Raw genomic sequence first — 23,766 nt, forward strand, 5'->3', positions numbered from 1 at the left:
TATTTTTAGGGAAAAATACACTGAAGAAAATTGTCAGGACTTCTTGATCAAGGAATCGAAACACTTTTACTAAAAATGGAGTTTAATATGCAAAACTAAACACTAAACTACTATTCCCAAGGTTGTATTATGATTGTTTCTCATATGAAGCAAAATAACTGGTGTACCAAATTGTATTTGACAAATATAATTTTGCTATTCCTTAAGTAAAAAAAATAGGATAGTGAGTATTAAAGCCATGGAATGCCAGAGCCAGGGAGTTGTGCAATGTAATTTTTAATGTACTACATATCTAAAATCCTTGACCATGGAATTATATTACTTTAGAAATGTTCATACAAGGTAAATTACAAGTTAAGTATGTCTCTTATACTTCCCTCATTGCTGAAGAGACAAATAATGATAGATCTCAGAGCTGAGAGCTTCTAGAAACTATTAAAAGTGCTTAAAATTGGTATTAGGTGAGATATAATTAGAAAATAGGAACCACTTAAGTTGACTCGGTCCAGGCATTTATTGGAAGACTTATGCCTTCTATAATTGTAGCAATTGGTTAAGTAGTTCAATAAGGGTGTTACATTGGTGTTTGTTATTGGGCCAGGAATAAGCAATGTCAACAATTGACAAAAGAAGCTGGATATACTAAGTGAGAACTATAATGATAACCTGGAACTGGAAAGAATAGACTTGAATATACACCTGTTTCTTACTACCTTCGACTTCAATGCATATGTAAATCATAAGTTTAGCTGAAACCTTTCATCACAGAGTCACCGTGTGTTGTGCTCATGCTTTTGGAGAAGATGGAGATCTGGTGGGAGCTGTGGACTTACAAATATGGCTGCTGACCTATAGCAATAAGCAGATTAGAAGATGAGTGAAAGTGCATGGAAATTACAGTGGGACCTGGTTTTCATCAGCCCTCAGACTATGACAAAGCTGCTACTCTATTTAGACTTTGAAATCTTATGCTAGCATCTTTTTGTCAGTTGTAAAGTAGAATCATGCTGGAAAGGAAAATCATACTTCACTCTAACATAATTGTGCTTATGTCATGTAACTAAGACACAGTAACCATCTTTCCAAGAATAACATGAATTTCCATTTTGTTTGTCTTTAGCTAATACTCAAACACTCATTCCTCTGCTAGCTGTATTATATTCCTTTTTGTAATACTCTATAACTTAAGTACTAGATAAAAAGTGTTAAGGTACTGTCTTACCATTGTAACAGGATAGCTGGATTATGATGATAGAAACTTTGTAAAATAGGGAATGTCATGATTATCATTTCCAATGTCACATCCCACTTGCTGGGATGTTAGTTTTTCAGAGTTATTTATAATACTAAGATATGAATAAGGTATTTTGTTAGTTCACAAATTCAGAGTTAACCAGAATTGGGTCAGTGAAGGTAAATCTATACCCAGAATAATTTCCTATCACAAGGATAGAATGTTCTGTCCCTTCTGTGATAGAAGTAATCTATTATTACCAATCTATCTAGAAAACTAGCTGCTCTTACCAGGGGATAGTGTTATATGGAATTCTCTGCTTTCTGATATCGACAGGCTGAGCACAGAACAGTGATTGTAGCTGAAGAGGCATTGGTGATCAGGTCATTTTGATCATTCCTTATATGAAACCAGCCCTTCCCATCATGACCATTTTCTACCTGAACCCTTAAATAAAAGAGATGGCAACAAAAATTCTCACTGTCCTGAACACGATGATGATTTATCCTGTTTAACTATTAGCACTTCTCTGTTGAAGTCACTCTTAATTATTTATGTAGAACACAAATATCTTGATATCCTGTGCCTGTTCTGTATGGCTAATGCTCATAACTCTTCACCAGATGTTACTTAGGATCCATGCCTGTGGCCAGGTCTCTAACTGGGCAAAAGGAACAATGAGCTATGCTTCCCAAACTCCTGTCCACCAACAGAGATAAGGAAAACACATCATTATGAACCTATGCACATGGATGGCTCGGCATTTAGAGTTGATAATGGAGATCTGACAGTCATAGGGAATTTGCATACTAGCTGCAGCCCCACACCAACAAGGAGAGCAGATCAGTGATATTGTGCAATTCAAAACATTTCACATACCACTGATTTTCAGAGCACAAGATTGGGTGCTTTTCTATTACTGTCTTCTAGACCTCACAGAAAATTTCTTTTATGGGCAAATCTGACTTGGAAACATTCAGTGAGAAGATACATGGTTCATTTTAGCTGACAAGCAGAAAGCCCCCACATAAGGCCATGATATTATGGATCGGCAATGGAATACATTTGAAATGTGTGAAAAACTAACTGGAAAGTAGCTGCCACATGTGATCCAAAGAATCTTTATTCAGATGATTGGGTAAATAATAGTTTGTGAAGTATACAGTAATGAAGGTACTTGTGATGCCTATTTTACCTCTCATAATTAAGTTGTCATTACAAACAGATAGCCAATTCTTTTCATTAACAATAGGGAATCATTCCTGATGCTAGTAGTTTAGCATCCCATATTCTCTAATTTGCAAAGAGAAGCCCCTATAGTGCTTTTGAATGGTAGCCCTGTTCCTCTTACTAATCTATTCTTAGTGTCTCAGTTGAAGTAATGTATGTTAGTTCCCTCCATTTTAGTAAGAGGGAACTGAGCTATTTTCTTATAATAGAGTTATCTCATCATATTCATCTCTGGGCTTTCAAAGTTTTTCTTCTACAAGATTTCAATAATATTCATTCTAATTGTTGTGCGATAATATTGGCACAAATATAGTGATTTAAACATATATTACCTCCATTATGCTTTCTATGGATTAGCAATCCTGGATAAATTAATGGGTTCCTCTTCTGAGGGATTTAAAACAATGTATCACTTAGGTATCAGCCTAACCTAAGGCTCATTTGAGAAAGGTTTCACTTACAATTCCTTGAGGTTGTTAAAAGAGTTCAGCTATAGAACTGAGAGTTTTGTTCTTTGCTTACTAGTAGCCAAAGTATGCCCTCACCTCTGAGATACCGTCCTAATTTCCTTGCAGTGTGATATTCTGAAACAGTGATACACTCTGTGAGAGAGAGGAAGGCTGAATTGGTGCAAAACAGCAAGAGAGCAGAGACCAAGGGAGAGCGAGGATGGGACCAAGAGAGAGAACTAGAGTGAGGCACAGCATCCCATTTTGATTGAATTTAATCAAATTACATACACACAATTATGCACATCTGTCACCCCTGTCATAGTCTTTCATGATGAATGGGAATCACAGAAAAGCATGAACACCAGGATCTAGGGGCCACAAAGCCTCCTGAAGGTCTGTGCACCATGTCTAATGAAATCTACCTTTGTTTTTCAATGGCATTAGGGCACCATGAGTTAAAGCTTTTATTAGCCAAACTTGGAGATTACAAACAACATTCAGATGCTCAAAACAGATTATTAAATTCCTACACTAAAGAAGTGATTCTATATAAGTAAATTCAAACTCATAAAATTTTTATACTTCTTCTCTGATTCCATACCCTTATATTATGCATATATATGCATATTCCAGCTATGTTCCATTATAATTTATGAAAGTCTTAGGTAGAGACATACAAGACTTGTATAGATATAGGCGTAATCAGGTAGACTTATAAATACATGACACTATTCTAAGTTCTGCTGGAAGTACATATATTTAGTTGCCTTAGCTATGTTGATATCTAAGGTTAAATCAATGAAGAGTTTTAACTTGTTTAGCTAATGAATTAGTTCTATAAAAAATTAAGGTCAGACACAGTTGAACCTAAGAAAAGGTACATTATTAAAGTATATTAAGTAGCAGAAGGTAATCTTCTGCTTCTTCCAACCAGACAATTCAGTGGAATTTTTTGGTTGAAACTTCTTAATCACATCTCCCTCATCTTAGGAGGGTGCATCCTCTGTACCACTATTACTTTGTTACCTGGGAAGTTTGACATGTAATCATGTTATCATTTTATGCTTGGTCTTCAAATTTTTTGTTTCTTTTTTCCTAAAAGTAAGAGAAATTGCCTGGCATGGTGGCGCCTGACTCAGCTACTCAGGAGGCTGAGGTGGGAGGATCGCTTGAGTCCAGGAGTTCTGTGCTGCAGTGCGCTGTGCGGATTGGGTGTCCGCACTAAGATCTGCATCAGTATGGTGACCTCCCAGGAATGGGGGACCACCAGGATGCCTAAGGAGGGGTGAACCGGCCCAGGTCGGAAACAGAGCAGGTCAATACTCCCGTGCTGATCAGTAAGAGAAACTGAAAATATCATAGAGATTTTGAACTACTGGAGATTTCCTAATTTTTCAGAATTTGTTTATGGACAGACTACACTGTGTGTTAAAACGCATTAAATATGAAATATGACAGTACAGACTTCATAAACACGGTTTTACTGAAGTGAATGAACACTGGTACCATTTTGTTTATTCGAGTCCTCTCTTCTCTCCACATTTTATTTCGTATCACCTCTGAACACGTTTGAGGAATACTGACACCGCTGATGACTCAGAGTAATGATGTTTTATTTGAATTACAAATATATTAGTCATATTTTGACAGCGTGTTTCTCCAGATTACTCCTGGTGTCAATTTTTGCATTACCATGTTCTCTTCAGAAAATAAACACATATTGTACTGCAAATTTGAAAAAAAGTTGAAAAGAGACAATTTGCATAGTTAAGGGAGGTATCTAAAGATGCCAAAAAAATAGAACTTCGTTGCTAGTATTTGAGAGGACCTACTACCAGCACTAGATCTGAAACAGTGGTTTTTCAAAGGGGAAGATTTTGTGCCCATCTGTTCTAAAATGTCATTAATGTCGTGCTGCAGATACCCTGTCTCAAAGAGAACAAAGAAGTGAAACCTAATTTAAGGTTATTGAGAGAATAGCTCTAGAGTCAAAGATGTAAAAAGATGCAATTATTTCACATTTAACTGGGAGAGCAAGAGCCAAGGAAAAACCATCCTACTAGAACTTTTCTCCTGTTTTTTTTTTTTAATTTTTTTATTTTTTAACATTTCTTATGTCTGCAATTACAAGGGAATTGTGTGGATAAAATTTACTGTCTGGTAACCCACAGGAGAGTGATGGCAGCCAATGAAGGTGGAATGGCAAATGGAAGAGAACTGCTTCACTTATAGGGCTTTAGAATATGTATTGCCAAGGTGTGCTACCAGGAATCAAAAAGGAATTGTACACTAAGATGCTGAGGAACACATATAAGCTATGTAGAGAGAAAAATAACTGAGCAAAGTACTAAAAATATAAAAGCTGTTCTCTAATACTGAAACTCTGGATTTAGCTGTTAGGTCCAAATGGGCCCAAATGTGTTTCTTCTTTTCTTTTCTCTCTTTTATTCTTCTTAACACAACAACCATCAGACATTTTGCCTTGGTTAAATATTTGGCTTCCTTTAAATCAGCAGTTTTCAGATTATTTTCACTAGACACCAAAACATTCTACACAGAACACTGAAGTCATCCTCCCTCCAAAGGCAAATCAAAGCCTAGCGTGGTGGTGGTGGTGCATGCCTGTTATGCCAGCGTTTTGGAGGAGAAGCAGAAGGATTGCTGCTAATTCGAGGCAAGCCTGGGCTACGAAGTGAGTTCAAGGCCAGCCTAAACTGCATAGGGAAACCCTGCCTCAAAAAATAAACTAAAACAACAAAACAAAAACAAAGTAAAGCAAAGCAAAACAAAATTAGCAGGGCTGCACTTATATAAGTACCGCGCGCTAACCGATTGCGCCACTGGAGCTTCTGGGCTGCACTTATATGTATTTAATTTATTATATTCTTATAATAAACAAACCTTTAGGTTAAATATAAAAATTTTACAACACCCGCATTATTTTCTTTGTTTCTCCCTCTTGACTAACAGTTTTTAAAGCAACAGAAATGTAGTCTGAATGACAGCTGAGTGGAGCACTTGCAGATTCTGACTTTAATCTCTTTGGAAGCACTAAAAGCTCCATAATACATAAACAAGGGCAAGAGATGTTTGGAAAATAAATTTTGCTTTTATATGCACACCTTGAGAGTAATAAAGCAACTACTAAAAATGAAGATTTAAAGACCTTTCAATCTTTTAAAAATATCATGACAGTAACATAAACACAAATTTTCTATATCTCTGAGAAATTAAAGACACTATCACAAAATCAATCATATTAATATTTCATAGTACCAGTTTTCTTTTATGTGCATATACACATTATGTGTTTTTGCCTATGATATTGGAAATTTTAAGTGAACTCATTTCATTTATATGCATGTCCGTCATTTACTTGCAAATGCGAACTGAAGGATCTCACATACATCCTAACTCTGTGTTTGGCAAAAAATAACATCTGTTTAGAAAATGAAGAGTATATTGCCTTGTTTTCTTCTTCTACCCAGGGTCAGCAATTAAAATGCAACACCAGCATACATGGATGTGTGGAATATTTTGCATATGTACTTAATGTCAGAGAAAGGAGAAAGAAAGAGAAAGAAAAAAAGAGAGAAAGCACATTGTATTTGCTTGCTGAGTTTTGTTTGTAAATGAAGTAGGATTATTGGAAAGCACTAAGATTTCAAAAAGTGATGAGATTTCCATAATTATGTAGTACAATTTATGCTCCTAAGCCATCAGAGGTATAGAAATCTTTGATGATCATAATTCTTCAAGAAATACCCCATTTTTAGTTTGATTATGGAGAGGATCTGCACTGTCCCCTTGAACATAAACATAGTCTTTTCTTTGTGAGAATTTTTGCCCAGATATATAAGAGTGTACAAACAATCACTGCTTCATTGTTGATTTTGGAAACTTTCACCAAATCACTTTATTAACTACTCCAGTAGACACATACTCAGGACAAGTGATTGATGAAACCTCAGAACAAAACATTACTTAATTGGGTAAATCATTTACTTATTAAAAACAATCCACCTTCTCCACTGCTGGTGGGAATGCAGACTGGTGAAACCAACATGGTTGTTCTTCTGTCTTCTATTTCTATGCTGAAAGAAACTGTCAATGAGTCTTTGGTTGACCAGTATTGCATGTCTATATCTGTTTTCATGAGAAGCCACTTTGAAGATATCAATATGTAATACAACCACCATTGTTAATTCCCTACCACTTTGTTTGTAACTCTGTATTGTCTGTATTGTGTTTGTGATATGTTGTAAAATGTTGAATGTCTGTTAATGTTTCCCTCCTTTTATCTTTAAAATAAAAAAAAAATTAAAAAAAATAAAAACAATCCACTTCTCAAGGCTCACTCTAAGCTTCCCCTATCTCTATCCACTGATCCTAAATATTTAGCAGCAAATTTTAGCCAATTACATCCTTACACTGACATTTCTAACAAAAACCATCCTAACATAGAACCCAAAGCTCTAATAAAAACTGATGCTCTTCGTCGTCTCAGTCAGTCATTGTAACTCTCTGCCAATTGATGATTTTCCTTACTGCTGGAGTCAGAAACCCAGGTCTGCTTTATCATTGGTTATTTTATTCATTTGTTGAAGCCTCTACCATTGAGAAAACCACGGTGTCAGATTATACTGTAGTGTAGTATTTATATATTTTTGTCTCTAGAGCTTGTTATCAATGATCTTGCATGCATTATAGAACTATGTACATCACTAGTTTTCCTACAAAAATTTGCAAAATTGCAAAATTTGAAATGACTCCTCCCCTACTTATGTTAGGGTTACAAGGTGCGAAATATTACCATTTTGTCTGGGAAGTTTAAACAAATGTTGCCCGTATTTAAGTACAATTAGCATTTTAAAATTGTCACAAAAAGGTTAAAAGAAAGATCATCGATAGAGTTTTACCCATTTTAGGCTATGTATGAATATGTACTGTTCTCTGTCTGATGGGAAACTCTGACTGATACCTGATTCCTGGGAAACCATGTGATAGTCTGGGAAATAAGATGAAAAGTTGAATTAAACAGTGGGAAAATATACACATTGAAGGTTACTGTATCAAAAAAAATTATAGAGGAAACAATCGGCACAAGTAAAAGACTGTGTAATATTTGAATAGAACAGATTCAATGTAAAATGTATGGTACAAAATGAGGTTATAGGATACTCCATGATCTCTGATCATGACAAGCTAACGTTTCCCATAGCAGAACTGAATATAAGATCAGTTATTTTTGGTTTTGGCTCTTTTTTTCTGAATAGAGGTCATTACCCCATTTTATTTTGCCTCCAAGCACTTTCTTTTTTTAGAAACTGTGCAATTATACATTCTTTCTTTGCTCTTTATGCTGTGAATCTTTCTTGCCCCTGGTATATGTTTTCCTTATAGAAAAATCTCTTTGAAAGGTGATTATCAAGGAAGATATTAGCAGGTCTCATAACCTCCTTCAACAAAGCTGTACTTTTTACCTTTGGGGATTTAGCTCAGCGGCAAAGCGCCTGCCTGGCAAGCGCAAGGTCGTGAGTTCGGTTCCCGGTACCGGAGAAAAACAAAAACAAAACAAAAGAAAAAAAAAAACAAATACAAATGATAGAAATTCAAGGCTCCTTTTAGGTATCATAAAACACTCACAAGAAACTCAAACTCTTTTCTACAATATTCTTAAAAATGTATTCATTAAATATTAGATGAAATTGAGCTATAGAAGAGAAATTTAAGGTACTGGGCTGTATAATAGTCGATGTAGTTGTGCTACACTATATTTCAAGCTTTCCATATATGGCCTGGAAATTGCATCTTTCTCCCAAAACTGTTTTCTAGGGCACTTTCCCATTTCTCATCTGCTGTCTGGCGTGGTTTCTCACTTCTGTACTGAACATTCACATGCCCTGAAGAATAATTAAGGAGCTCTAGTCTTTCTTATGCAAACTGGAGTAGGCATTTTTTTGTTTCCTTTATTTTACTGATCAGACTAACAATGATAAAGGCATAATATACACAAAGCATGTGTCTTAGTAAGACTTCCGATTCATAACAGTTTGAATAAATATTCCTGATCTTTTTAATGTATCAAATGAATAATTTAATACTTTGTATTTAATGTTCAGTGACTAGGTTTTCATAAAGAATTCATTTTTATGATACTAAACTTAATTTGTGATGCCTTACTTACCATATCTTCCTTTGTTAATACAGTAAAAATAAAGAGATAACAAGATTGAGAAAAAAATTGTACCAGTAAATAAGAAAAATGTGAATTAAATATTTGTAAAGAAGCTCAGGTATTGTAGCCCAAATTTGTAATCCTAACATTTAGGGAGGCTGAGGCACGATGATCACAATTTTCAATCTAGTAAAGACAATCTTTGTTTCAACATGAAATAAATATATAGAAAGGGACTGTGGATTATAGTTTATCATGCAGACAATGGGCTGAGTTCAATCCTCAGTACCACCAAAGAGCAAAAAAGAAAAACCAATAATGAAATAAATGTAGAAATACTCATAAGGTTGAGTTTTGTATATATTAAGCAAAGGAAAACTGAAACTTATTATCATAACTATTAATCAGATTTTCTGTCCCTGGAACACAATATAAGATAACCACATTTAAATTAGGAGGAGCTAAATTTGGCTTACCTTTGCAAAGAATCCCGTCCATTGTCAGTCCGCAGTGGGCTCTAAGAGGAAACGTCACCATGGAAGGGCTTCCTGGAGCAAACACTGAAGGCGAGAGAGATTGTAGTGTCCCAGTGCTAGGGAGGAAGGGGGAAGGACAAAGGTTGGCTAACGAGAGATTGGACGTTCTGTGTGACCAGTTTGCAGACTCTATTTCTTTACTATAGTCATAAGACAGAGCAAAAATTAGGGGATCTGAGAGTTAGTGACCATGTTTGTACCGTTTGGGAGCCATTTTCGGCGAGGTCGTGCATCAGAGTTCTATTATCACGACTTACATTGCTTGTGAAATAATTAGTAATTCATAAGAGATAGTAAATATATATTTTTAAGGGATTTTATATTTATCTATTTATTTATTTTAGTAGGAAAGTTTATTGAGGAATTGGAATGGGGAATAGGAATAGCTTCTGAGAGACAGGAGGTGTCCTGAATGGGTTGCCCAATACATATTTTTGAAAATGATAACTGAATTGACTGAAATGCACAATAGCATTTTTTTCCATTTTACTGTAATATAGGCAATCTATTTTGCTGGGGCACCCCACCGATACAGACCTACATAGCTTTCTTAAAGTAAAGCATGAGGTGTGCTCAATAGCAAGACGATAACTCCTTCCCCTCCTTTGATACTTGGTTTTCTTCAAACTTCTGAACTTGCACCAAGGGAGGAGGCATATTGATTAGTTTAGTCAGCTCTCAACACGTACATTTGTGATTTGATGCTACAGTTGATTGTATAGGTGACCTTTCTTTGGGCTCTTTATTCCATTTCCTTACTTATATTGGTATTTTATTATAATGGTGGTGACAATACATTGCTTCAAGTGCTGTAGAACTATGCATGGATTTTATATCAGAATTCTAAAAGGCTACAGTTGTTGTACTTAGATATTATATACTATGTAGGCATTTTCTACCTGAATAAATATGTTCATTGTATATATTCAGCAAGAAAAATGTATAAAAAATATATAAAAGTAAAGGTTAGTAAGTGTTTTGTTTTGTTTTGTTTCTTGGTACCGGGAATCGAACTCAAGACCTTATGCTTGCCAGGCAGGTGCTTGTGCCACTGAGCTATATCCCCGGCCACAAAAGTAAAGGCTAGTAATATAAAATATGCAAAATAATTATCTCTGATTTTCACTCAGTACATCTTATAACTTTAACAAATTTATGAAACATGGCAAAGAGTATTTCTGTTCTTATTTCACAATTTATTCAACCATTTGAATAAATTCCTTGCCTCCAGGCTTGTCAGTTTTATACTATGACATCAACTCACTTTTAAAATTTTAACTAAACCATAAATTTAAAAAGAAAAGATTAGTTCAATGTATAAGTACACAATCATCATATTCATTCTATTTGAAACATCAGCCAAAGTGTTATAGGTCCATTAGATCTAACATGAAATTTATGTCACATAAAGACTTATAATTACAGTGTAAAAGCATACAATTCTGTTTTCTGTTTGCATTTTAAATTTTAATTTATTGCTGTGTGTGGTGGTACATGCCTGTAATCCCAGGCCTTGGGAGGTTGAAGCAGGAGGATCATTGTGAGTTTGCGACCAGCCTGGGCTAAAAAGTAAGCTGAAGCCCAGTGTGAACTGAATAGTGACATCCTGTCTCAAAAAGGAAAAACAAATTAATTTATAAAGGAAAAATAATACACTATTCTTTTATGATATTCTTTGAATGAGTTAAACTGTGGATTTCTATGAAAGCAATGGGAATAAAGGCTACACAGTTCTTGCCATGATTTTTTATGCTTAATCAATGAAATGTCACATAAAATGATTGGTGCTGGCCATGGTGCCATACATGGTGTCTGTAATCCTAGGATTTGTGAGGCTAAGGAAGGAGGATTGGTGCAAGTTCAAGCTCAAGGCCGGCCTGTGCTACATAGCTCCCGGCCAGCCTGAACTACATTGTGAGACTCTGTCTCAAAAAAAAAAAAAAAAAAGTTTTAATGTTACAAAGTCAGAATAAAGAGAAGTGCCAGAATCTTGAGTTAGACTTTTTCAACCAAAATTTGCTGTAAGAATCCTCAATCAGGTAGGGATACTATCCAAAAAAGCATTCTATGTATTCTTTTTTCATCAGTGTCCTCTTTTGTGTTGAGAGTACATGTCTTAGTTTTCGTTTTCCATTTCTGTGTTCCCAACTATAGATAATATTTTTCTCTATGTTTGTTCCAAAAACGTGAAACTCATGTTTCCACTTTACTATGGCTTATTTGTAGGTAGAATATCTAGCAATATTGAAAATATAAAGAGAAGGAGAAGTATGAGATTGAATATACTCCCAATGACCACCTTTATGCACATCTAGATTCACCTGTGCTCTTTCTATAGTATTCATGAAGAACTCACTGATGACAGGTCACCTCTTAAATGTAGGTGAATCTTATCCCCTTTCTACACACAATCAAATAAACTATGACCACTAATTTGGACCTTTTCCTTTAGAATTCAAAGTAAACAAAAGCAAAGCATAGAAAAATATGAGTGAAATAATTTTCTGTTTATGTATCATACATGCAGTTTCTAATTATTTGAAAAGTTCCAGTGGTCCCAATGCAAATTTCCACCTGATCTCTCTACCTTGTTGATTAGAAGGTTATTCAAATTTTACATGTCTGATACTGAATTCTTCAAAGGAATACTTCTTGAAACTTTTACTTTTCTATTAAACAGTGCCTGCATGCATTCAATAATTACAAAACTTGAGAATTACACTTGTGTTCTCCATTTGCTTTCTTTCTTATTTTCAAACATCTCACAGGAATAGCAGAAGCATTAATTGTGACAAGGTGTGCAGGTTCTGCTGCTGATGAAAATCCAAACATTGCATTCAGGAAGGGCCAAGTGAGACGAGGTTGGATGGAGAGACACCAGATTTTTTACCAACTATACGAACACATTTTACCATTTTGGAAAAGCATAAAAGTCTGGTGATAGATGTTCTGTGAATATACTTGCTGAATTCCATCTATCAGAAGTTCTTCTGAACAGAGCACATGGGCACAAGCCTATAATTCCAACACTCCAGGAGGCTGAGGAAGGAGGATCATAAGTTTGAATCCACCCTGGGGAACCTAGCAATTCAGTGAGAGTTTGTCTCAAAATAAAAATAACAGTTAACAACAACAAAGGGAAGGGGAAGTAGCTCAGTGTGAATGTCTTGGGTTCAACCTCCTGTATCATTAAAAGAGAAGGTCCTTCCATACAAAACATCTGTAATTCCCGCTTCTCTCCATCAACACGAACACATCTTAGTCAACCTCATCATTTTCTCACCTCTTTAATCCCTGCCAGTTTCCAGGAATCTATTACACAGTAGCAAGAGTGGTCTACTGAAGATCTAAACCACATCACACTTTCTTCTTGAAAACCTTCCATGATTCTCACTGAAAACAAAGGAAAGTACGAAGTTTTAACTTTGTCTCCAACTTCCTCTATGATTTCAATCTTGTTTTCTTCAAAATTTCACTCGCAGTCATTGCTCCCTTTTTCTTATTTTTCAATTATAATAACCTTATTTTTCTTCAAAATCAAACCAAACTTATTCGCACTTCACGAACTTTTACATTTTCCCTCGCCTTTCAATGAGCTGTTTTCCTACCTCCAACTCTTTCCCTCAGTGTCACTGCTGTAGAGACTGCAGTTCTAACCAACCCATGAGCCAGTTTCTATCACAGCAAACAATTTTTTCATTTGCAGAATTTGTCAAAATTTGAAATTATCCTTGGGCTTTATTACTTTCATTTTATAACCCGTACGTCTCCAGGGAATGCAGAAATGACAGAACTTGTGCATTACTCTTCAGAGCTCTGCTCCTAGCATACAGTAAAGTTCTCATACTATAAATTCTTGTTTAATAAAAGAATATTTCTTAATAGTATAAAAAAACAAATCTCCAGTACTCTGTCATCTCTGCTACTTTCACTTCCAGCAGAACTTCTGGTAAGTTTTAAGAGTAATAAACTTATACAAAACAACTGAACAGATATTAACAGGGAAAAGTGTCCTAACAATAAGGCCCCTGAAATCTATAAACAGCATTGATTCTTAAATGGTGGCTGAACTACATGTAATTGTTCTTCACAGGATAATTCTTCAGACCGAGTGATTTTTCACTGAAATAAAGTCTATTCTTCTGTTCAAACACATTCAGGTTAGAGATGATTTTGAACAGTTAGTGAGATTTATGAGGAACAAAGGAGCAAGTGTTCTGCCATGGTGTTCAAAGAACTTGTAATTTTAAACCCTTCTCACCCACGCTGAATCTAAAAGGAAAAGAAAAAAATTTCACAGGGTTAGAAATATATATCTATCTTTACACCACACTCTAGTATAACATTTAAAAATCAATTAGGATTGATATTTTTCTGCCCCAAATTTTAATATATTTTACAGATTTATTTTTATATTGCTTTGGAATATTTCACTGTGGCAATACCTGGTAAAGCTACTATGTATTTAAGACAATATGGGCCACTAGCTTGTTTGCATTTAATTCTGACAATGACTTAATGACATCGATTACAATTACACTTTAAAGTTGAAAGTTTGAGGTTTAGAAAGTTTTGCATATCAATGTTACATATCTCTGAGTATCAGTAATGGAATTTATTTTCATGTTTGCTTGATGATGAGAGCTTTGTTTTATCCATTGAAAATAGACTTTACATATTTAACTACAGATATAAGTTAATATGATCTTTAATACTTGTTTACCAGCTTCAGTCTCTTTAGTATTAACCATATCTGATTACTTTTAAGAGAAGATATCACAGGTAAATTTTATTACATTTATTTTATAATAAAAGATGATTAGCATTGGAAATGAACCTTTGTATTAGTCTAATTATAGCCTGCTGTGGAGTATACATTGGTCTATTTGGAAAACATAGTGTTATAAATTTTATAACATATTGCTGATAGAGAGATATAGTCATAAAGAAAGGAGAATTTATGAAAACCTAAACATAGTCAACCAATTAAGAATTGAATGACTGATACAATGTCACATAATCATAGGAACTTTTTTGAAGAGTACTTATTTATATGGAAATATGCCTATATAATACTTGATGAATGCTAATAGAAAATAGAACATAGGATAAAAATCTGACATTTATGGGATGCATTTCTTACTCTTTTGAAGATGGTCATTTTTAAGGGCTGGGGATATATATATCTCAGTTGTTTATTTGTTTTCCAGATAGACCAATGTATAATCCCACAGCAGACATCCCATACCAGATTGGGGTGAGAGACAGAATGTGTTATTTCTTCCAGGTATGGAAGAAGTGGGGGGTCACCCAGGGCCACATATAGGGAGCTCCAAGGAAAGGGACAGCAAGCTTGAAATGTAGGAGGTATCTCATTATGATAAACTGGCATGCGATGGGTTGGACATTTTAAGTAATTCCTCAGAGATGAATAGTGCCTGTCCCTAGACTTTGGTATTCAGGCTTCTGACAGCTGGCTTTCTATATTTTAACCCAAGAGAATTACAACCTCTTAAAAGAAATTTTAGGTATTTGGGCTTAACATATTACCTGAAGAGGAAAACTGACAGATTTCAGCCATAACCTGAAAACTTAGACAATATAGTCCCTAAGAAATATGATATTATTATTTCTCTGGGTAAAAATAACTTTCATAACAGGCACTAATACAACAGGTATAGCTTGTTTCCCAAATTCAGATTCTATTGCAACTTAGTTGCCTCTGCTAAAGGTATACTCTACTTTTGTGTTCTGGTAAATACGGATGTGTGCATGCACGCATGTGTGTGTGTGTGTGTGTGTGTGTGTGTGTGTATAGTTTTTAGTCTTTGACTGATGTAAATGTGCTTACCAGAATAAAAGATGATTTGCAAAAGAAAGCCAATTGTTTTTCACAAAAGCCAATGAGGAGGAAATGCTTATTCCAAAGCATGTTTACCAACATATTAATTGATATTATGAAATTGTTACTGTTGGCTACTTTGCATGACTTTTTAAGTGCATATTTATTTTATAAGGTTTTCTCCATTTTGCAAACTTCATTTTTATAATAAATAGAATAATTATTGCAAACATATCATTGAACTTTAAAGATTCTTAAATTTAGTTATACATTGAAGACTAGAAAACATTGGCTTTCTATTATATTAAAATATTCATATTTCTGAGAGACTACACTCATTTTTATATAAGATCATTTGACATTTCAATCATCTTATTATCATAGTCTTTATTAAACTTTCCCCACTGCCATAGACCCTGTTAATATGGACAGGAAATAAAAATACCTTATTGGAGCTTACTTCCAAAGAGCTTTGACCTTTCTTTCTTATGAAAATTTTTATTTATTGCTTGGACTTTTCATGTTATTTTTCAGTTGATCTAACTGTGTCATGACCTTTAAGATTTGGTTGATTATAAATCTTAGCTCATCAGCATTTCATATGGTACTTTTTCCCAGGAGAAATAAAGATAAGTAATCAAAGGCAGGAATAGCATTGAGTTTTATTGTTATTTGCAACAAATAGAGAAGATCTAAGGTCAGGGGGAGTTTTGCCAAAATGATGGAAATTTGAGTTCAGTCTAAAGTTTATGATAATGTGAAATAGATTCTCAGATGGATTCTCACACAAATGTAAGTTCCTCCACATAAAAATGGCTGTTGGATGATTATCTTTCAGGTATATTTCAAAGGAATATTTACCTTGAGAAGGTAGTGTCAGGTGATTTTAGAGATCAATTGCCAGATTCTATTTAGTAATTTAAAATGTTTAAAGATGTAAAATTATTTTCTTTGAAAATAATGACTATTTTATTAAAGCAGAATGCTTTTATGTGAATTGGGCCATTTGTTTGCAAATGTTTCAAACAATTATATTTACATTATTTGATCTATGCCAAGAACCAGAAAAGTAACAATAACATGATTCTTAAAGATATTATTAATATTTGATGGAACTAATAAATGCAGCAATGTTGCAGGACACAAAATTGACATCCAAAAATCTGTTGTGCTTACTGTGCATAAGTTCTTTAGTGTAATATATTTTCACTTATTTTTTCTTCTAAGCATTTGAAGCAATATCCCAAAAGTCCTTGGCAAGCCCAAGGTCAATGAAATAAGGCAATCTATGACATATTAAAAAATACATTCAAATTATACATGGACAGAGAATGAGATAAATAGATGATAGATAGATGGGTAAATAGATAGATAGATAAATAGATAAATTTGGCATTTCAAACCGGGTCTCACTATGTAGTGCAGGCTGGCCTTGAATTCACTATACGCCCCAGGCTCACCTTGAACCCACTGTGATCCTCTCCCCTCAACCTCTCAAGTGCTGGGATTAGGGACCTGCACCAACACAGCTGCAACATATTTTATATTTGAGCTAAATATCAGTAACTTTTAAAGACTTCAAACAACTAATTATCAATAAACTCTTTAACCCAACAAAAATATGCAAAGGACTTCATTAGATATTTCTCTGAAAAAAGACATATAAAAGAGTAATGTCACATATGAGAAGAGGCTCAACATCACTAGTCATTAGGAAAACATAAGTCAAAATATTATGCTACATCACTTCATCCCTGTTATGATGGGTACTACTAAAAAGTTAAGAAATAACAAGTTTTGGTGAGCTTGTAAAGGTAATCCTTGCACACTGTTAGCGTAGATTCTTGCAACAGTTACGAAGAGTAGTCAAGAATTTCCTAAGGAAATAAGAACGGAAGTACCATGAGAATACCATGAGATGCAGCAATCCCTCTGTACGATATGGACCCAAATGAAATTACTTCATAAAGATACCTGGGTTATCATGTTCATTTCAGTACTATTCACAATAGCCAAACTATGGAAACAAACTAAGTACACACACACACACACACACACACACACACACACACACACACACATACAGATATTATTCAACCTTAAATTAAAGAAAATCATGCCACTTGTTAAAACATGAATGACTCTAGAAGGCGTTATGCTAAGTGAAAGAGCTCAGCAGAGAAAATTAATATGAATTCTTGCCTACATCTGCAATCGAAAAAAGTATAAATCAAAGGTAAAAAGAATAAATCAGTGGTTACCAGGGGTGAAGTGGAGGGAGAAATAAGATATTACTCCAAAGGCAGAAACTAACAGAAGGCAGGGAGCACATGTCTAAAAAAATCTGGTGCACAATAAAAGAACTGCACTTCATGATAGTGTATTGTACTCGGGAGTTTTGATAAATGAGTAGGTTTTGGGTGTTGTCAAAAAACAAAGAAATGAGTAATTGTGAAAAGACGACTACATTAATTCACTTCACCTTACCAACGATTTTATGATGTATATTCATAAGATGTTACACACCTTAAATATACAAAAATAAAATTTACTTAAAAATTAGCAGAAAACAAAAATGTGATGAATTTTATTAATAGTCATTTGCACTGAGTGTATATTTAAATTTTGATATGTTTGTTATACTGGGCTAGATTGTGTTGATTTATTAGGTTTAATAAAAAGTGTTAGAAATGTTAAGACAACAACTGCATTTTATACTTTAACAATGAAAAGGAAATAATCTCATTTATAATAGCACCAAAATTATAAGGTACTTACAAATAAATAAAAGGAAGTTACAGAGTTGACTGAAAAATCCACAAGATTAGTAACAGAAGTTAAGGCACAAAACAAAAGATATTCAAGGAAAAGGATTGGGAGAATTAATGTTATTAAAAGTGTCACACTAACTAAATGTATCTACACATTCAATGAAATTTCAGTCAGAATTCTAAAGACAGTTTTACATTATTAGATAAAGAAATAAAGTTTTAGAAGAGGCAAAAGCTGGAGACTAGAGTGAGGACAGAACGTAAACCCATTTCCAGTCGTGGTAAATTTTTAAAGGGCAGTGTTTTGCATTTACGGTGAGGTAATCTAAGCACCATGTAAAATAAGTGAACGTATTTTTATAACCCTATATTAAAATTTACTTAGTAGTTTTCTTTAATCAGCTAAGTTTTACCTACAAGAAATATATGTATATATAAAATTTATTTAACCTGGTTATATCCGTAGATGGTTGTATTTGCATAAATTATACCGGTATATTAAATTTCCATCAAATGTATATCTAAAAATATATATGGGTGCATGTGTGTGTGTGTGCATATGAAAATGTTGATCTGAACATCAACTAAAATTTGTACACATTAACAGTGTACAATGATATTGCGATACACTGTGAAACAGTGATGACTGTATGCAGTGAGACACAAACCTGAAAGACATTAAAAAGAAATTTACTTTGGCTCTTGGTTCTAGAGATCAAGGACAAGGAGCCACATCCCTGCTGAAAGATTCCTGACATGATGCTGGTCATCAGACGTCTAGAGAGAAAACGCGCACGCGCACACATACGTGTGTGTGTGTGTGTGTGTGTGTGTGTGTGTGTGTGCGTGCATGCACATGTGTGTCGTCTGCCTGTCTCCCCTTATAAAGCCACTAAAGTCCATCCATAGGAGCTCCAACCTATTGACCTTATCTAACCCTAATCACTTAAAAAGCCTCCCCTCCAAATAAAGAGGTGAGTTAAGTATCCTCTGTCCTACTATCTCACAAGAAGGATTAAGTTTCAACACACGAAACCTTTGGAGACACTTGGACCATATCTAAACTATAGCACATAAAAGAACGTGTCCTTATTGCAGTAACAGATTTGAGCTAGGGAATTTTCTTACCACGAGCCTGGCATAAACAGAGGGATGAGTTGGAGTCGCAAATTTTGAAAGTGAGAATAATCGGATGGTTAGTGTTGTGGCAGGCATGCAGGGAGAGAGCTGTTTCATCAGATTTCAGGTTTCCATTTAGGTTTGTTCTTTGATGATACAGATTTAAACTGATTAATTGATTATATGGTCAGCAATATTCATTACTTTATATTTGATTTTGTTTACTTCAGGACAGGAAATCTAATAGTGAAATACTATACTGTGCCTAATACTCATTATAGATTTAACATCTGACTCAAGGGAGAAAATGAATAACTAAAAATGTATCTATACTGCAAATCTTCACTGGAGAAAGACAATTTCTGTGACTTTTCTTAAAGGGAAAGATAAATCTGCTAGTCAAAATAATTACCTTTCAGTTAAGGAATCTTTTGTAATTATAGTTAATGATCATTTCTAAATATATAAAAGTGAGCATAATAAAAGTCTTTGTCAATGGAAAGAGATATACTCAAAGGTAAGCAATTGACAGTGAAGAATAATTTTTTGAGTGACTAGGAATGCGTTTTAGGATAGATACAGCATCTATATAAAGGAAGCGGAGACACCCAAGGTAGTGAGACATGCCTGTAATCCCAGCACTTAGGAGACAGAGGTAGGAAGACCTCTGTGAGTTTGTGCCCAGCCTGCTCTGTGAGAGTGTGCAAAACTTGAGTGAGTGGAGCATGAAAAAGATTACTGAAGACAAGACTTAGTTCAATCACTGGGAACCTGGAGGGGCTGCTTCTTGAGCATGACAGAGCCTCAGAGAGGCAGTCCTGAGCTGCAACCTCTCTGGTTATTTATTTGTAACTCAAGGACATGAGAATAAAAATATAGAAGAAAAGCATTTACAACATTTTTGTATAGGATTTTAGGTCAGGGGACAGGGAAACAAGGGGATAGTTTGTAGCATGACCTAGTCTAAACACTCCTATCTGAGGGACACATGGCCAAAGCAACATGTCTGAATACAACTGCTTTTAATTCTGTTTACTGTTGTCCAGTAGGAGATCTGCCTGAAACTCTAACCGTGCATTGCAGAAATCCTGCACTGTCGAGAGGAAAGTCCGTTCCTTTTGCACATTCGATTCAAACACTCCTTTGGCCAGAATCTCCTACACGAGGTTACACAGTGAGTTCAGGGCCAGGCTGAACTATATAGTAAGACTGTATCTTAGCATCCGCCCCTCCCCTCACAAAATCGAAACAGTAAAAGAGAGAGAGAAAGAAAGAAAAGAACAAGACACTAGGGATATTTTCAGAGGATGCCATGGTTTGGATAATTCTTTCTCATTTTTAAAATGCAACTATTCTAAAATAGCATTTACCCTTAATGAGATATAAATTTAATGAAATCCCAATAAAAATACTAAATGGAAATTTTGTGCAAGCATAATAATTCTTTGAAACATTTTATGCTAGATAATTTAAGGCATTTTAAGTTTGGCATAATTAAAACCATGTGTTACTGGCAGTATGACAAACACAAATTTTAAGATGAAACAAAATTATATGTAATAATTTATTTGTTTATGTAAGTAACCAAGTAAAATCAATAGAAACAAGTAGCATATTCTGTTTTTAGTATGAACATGAGGATAATCTTTTGAAAATATTATGTTCTTGTATTTAATAAGCTCAGATAAATTTTAATACCTAAAATATATGTTTAATAAGACACCATAAAAATTGGAAATGTATCAACATGAATGAATATTCTTGTAATAAAGATTTCTGAGCTCCACGAAAACAAACAAAATAAAATAATATTGGTATAGGGGCTGGGGATTTAGCTCAGTGGCAAAGCGCCTGCCTGGCAAGCGCAAGGTCATGAGTTCAGTTCCCGGTACCGGAGAAAAACCAAAAAAAAAAAAAATATATTGGTATAAATAAACGTGATTGACAAAATACTTTCAACATAAATAAATAAATGCACAATGGAAAAATCATCATGCCATGCATTACAAATAAATCAGGAATAAAATTATTGTATATGAAGTTAAGTAAGTCATTAAGAAGCTACATTTTTGTTAGAAAGTGCTAGATCAAATTCTAGAAACAGAATTTTAACTCTGGGAAGCAATATTACTATATTTTATTTTTCTCATCTAAAAGGGACGATTATAGGATTTGTTTGATATATAAAGTTGACCTTATAGTGCCCGATATATAATAAGCACTCAATAAGTATCATTTAATAAAAGCATAAACAGATATTTGGTCTTTAAATTTCCTGGTAGTTCTTCAGATGAAACCTAGGGTCTTCTGTATGCCATGTAATTTCTGTAACACTAGGCAACATCCCCATCCTACAAAACTTATTTTTTAAAAAATGAGGAAAGAATATTAATTAACAATTCTTAAAAAAAATAATAGGTAAAAACAAAAAATGCATTTTAAGTAATACAAAAATAAATAATTTTAAAGAGAAATCTAGTATTTCATGTAAAATGAAAAATATCGGGTGTTATGGACAGAAAATGAGTTAATGGGCATAAATATACATGTGAAAGGTGGAAGGGTATACTAGGGGGATTTGACATCTGCAGTGGTAGTTTTGTATTTTATTTTATTCATCTCTGTTTCTCCTTTGTTATGTAACATGATACAGCTTTGTGCAATTTTACTCTAAAAATGTTCTCTGTCTGCATATTTAGTAAGATCAGAAAATCAGAGTTCAGGGAATGTGAGAGATTCCATTACTGACACCATTTGAACTCAGATAAAGAGACCTTGGAAGTGCACACCTTCATTTTTTTGTTATTATTATTTTTTGAGTAGATATTGCTTAGATGAACTTCATTGCTTTAAATAAATGGAGTCCTCTGATCGACTCTGCATGCTTGTGTCTGGTGGTCTGAGCAACTGATCTGAAGGTAACATTATGCAATGGAATTACAATGGTGAACTCCTACCATCTTGTCTAGTGAACCTCTGTATTATCATTAATGTTTTATTGAAGAATTATTTTCTTATTCTCTTTAATGGTTTGAGCAGTCTTTTATTCTTACATCTGATAATCTGAGCAATGTAGTTGAGGATATCGACATGCAATGTAACAACCATTTTTTGTTTGTATTAATTTGTCCTGAGACCCTGTATCACCTTGAATGTTCTTGCTTTGATTTGTTTATGTTCATGATACTGGTATGCTGCTACTGTTCTATTTTTTTGTTTGTTTGTTTCTTATGTACTGCTCTCTCTAAAATAAAAAAAAAATAAATAAATGCAGTCTAACTTTTGCTACTTATTTCTAAATGTCTCAAATATTTAGTAATTGATATGTGAACTTAAGGCGGACTATTTAAAGAAAACTAAAATATGAAATGTAAACTGAGAAAGAAAAGGCTTCCTGCATAGGCTAAGAAGATGATGATCTTTATAATGCAAACCTGCAAAGACTGAAGCAGAAACTGTTTTTTGCTGTCACTCAGAAAGTACCCTACTGAGTTTGCATCACTGAGAATCACATCTGAATAACCCTTTTCACTCTGAGACATGTCACAAAATGAAGACCCAAGGTTACGTTAAACTATTTGCTTAGCTGCACAGTGTAGGAAAAAGTTGGCAGAACAAAAGTCTCCAGCGTTCAATAGTCACACTGGCAACCTTGAACATTTAAGAAACTAAGCTATACCAATGAAAAACAAACAAACAAACAAAGACAGAAAACAAACAAAAAAACAAAAAACAAGCAAAGTTTAAGAGAATTCATGAAAGGTATATCTGGGATATGGGGAATCCTTGGGCTCCCAGGCTGACCCTAAATTTTTATAATTACAAACTTTTCGTTTCAAGTTTTGTTCCTCATCAGTGAATGTTTGCAGTGCAGTGATTCCGTTCTCCTGGGGAGTTGGTGAATGTTCAGAACACATCTTCAGTCCACTTTCATCCCCTTCTCCCTCCTCCCTTCCCTGCTCCCTCCAGCTCTTAGTCCCCTGCCCATTTGCAAAAGATTGATCTCCCTGCTTCCTAATATTTACCTTTTAATTTGCTCTTCATTTATAGGTTGGGTTTTTCATATAAGAGAAACCATGCTACATTTGAGCTTGTGGGTCTGATTTATTTCATTTAAGGTTAGTTTCACAGTGGGCCCATTTTTCCATGAACGATTTAAGTTTAGTTATCTTTATGGCAGAGTAGTATTCCTTTGTATATAAATACTACAAATTCTTCATTCATTTCTCTTTTGATGGATGTGTAGACCACTTTCAAGATTTAGCTAATATGCATTGTGCTGCTATAAATATAGCTGTGCATGTATCATTTCAATGTGATCTCTTTAACACTTTCAGGAAGATACCCTGAAGAAGAATAGATGTGTTTCTATTTTTAGGAATCTCCATATTGATTCCCATAATG

The sequence above is a fragment of the Chinchilla lanigera genome, unplaced genomic scaffold (genome assembly GCF_000276665.1).
Source record: "Chinchilla lanigera isolate Chin_1 unplaced genomic scaffold, ChiLan1.0 scaffold00005, whole genome shotgun sequence".
Lineage (NCBI taxonomy): Eukaryota > Metazoa > Chordata > Mammalia > Rodentia > Chinchillidae > Chinchilla > Chinchilla lanigera.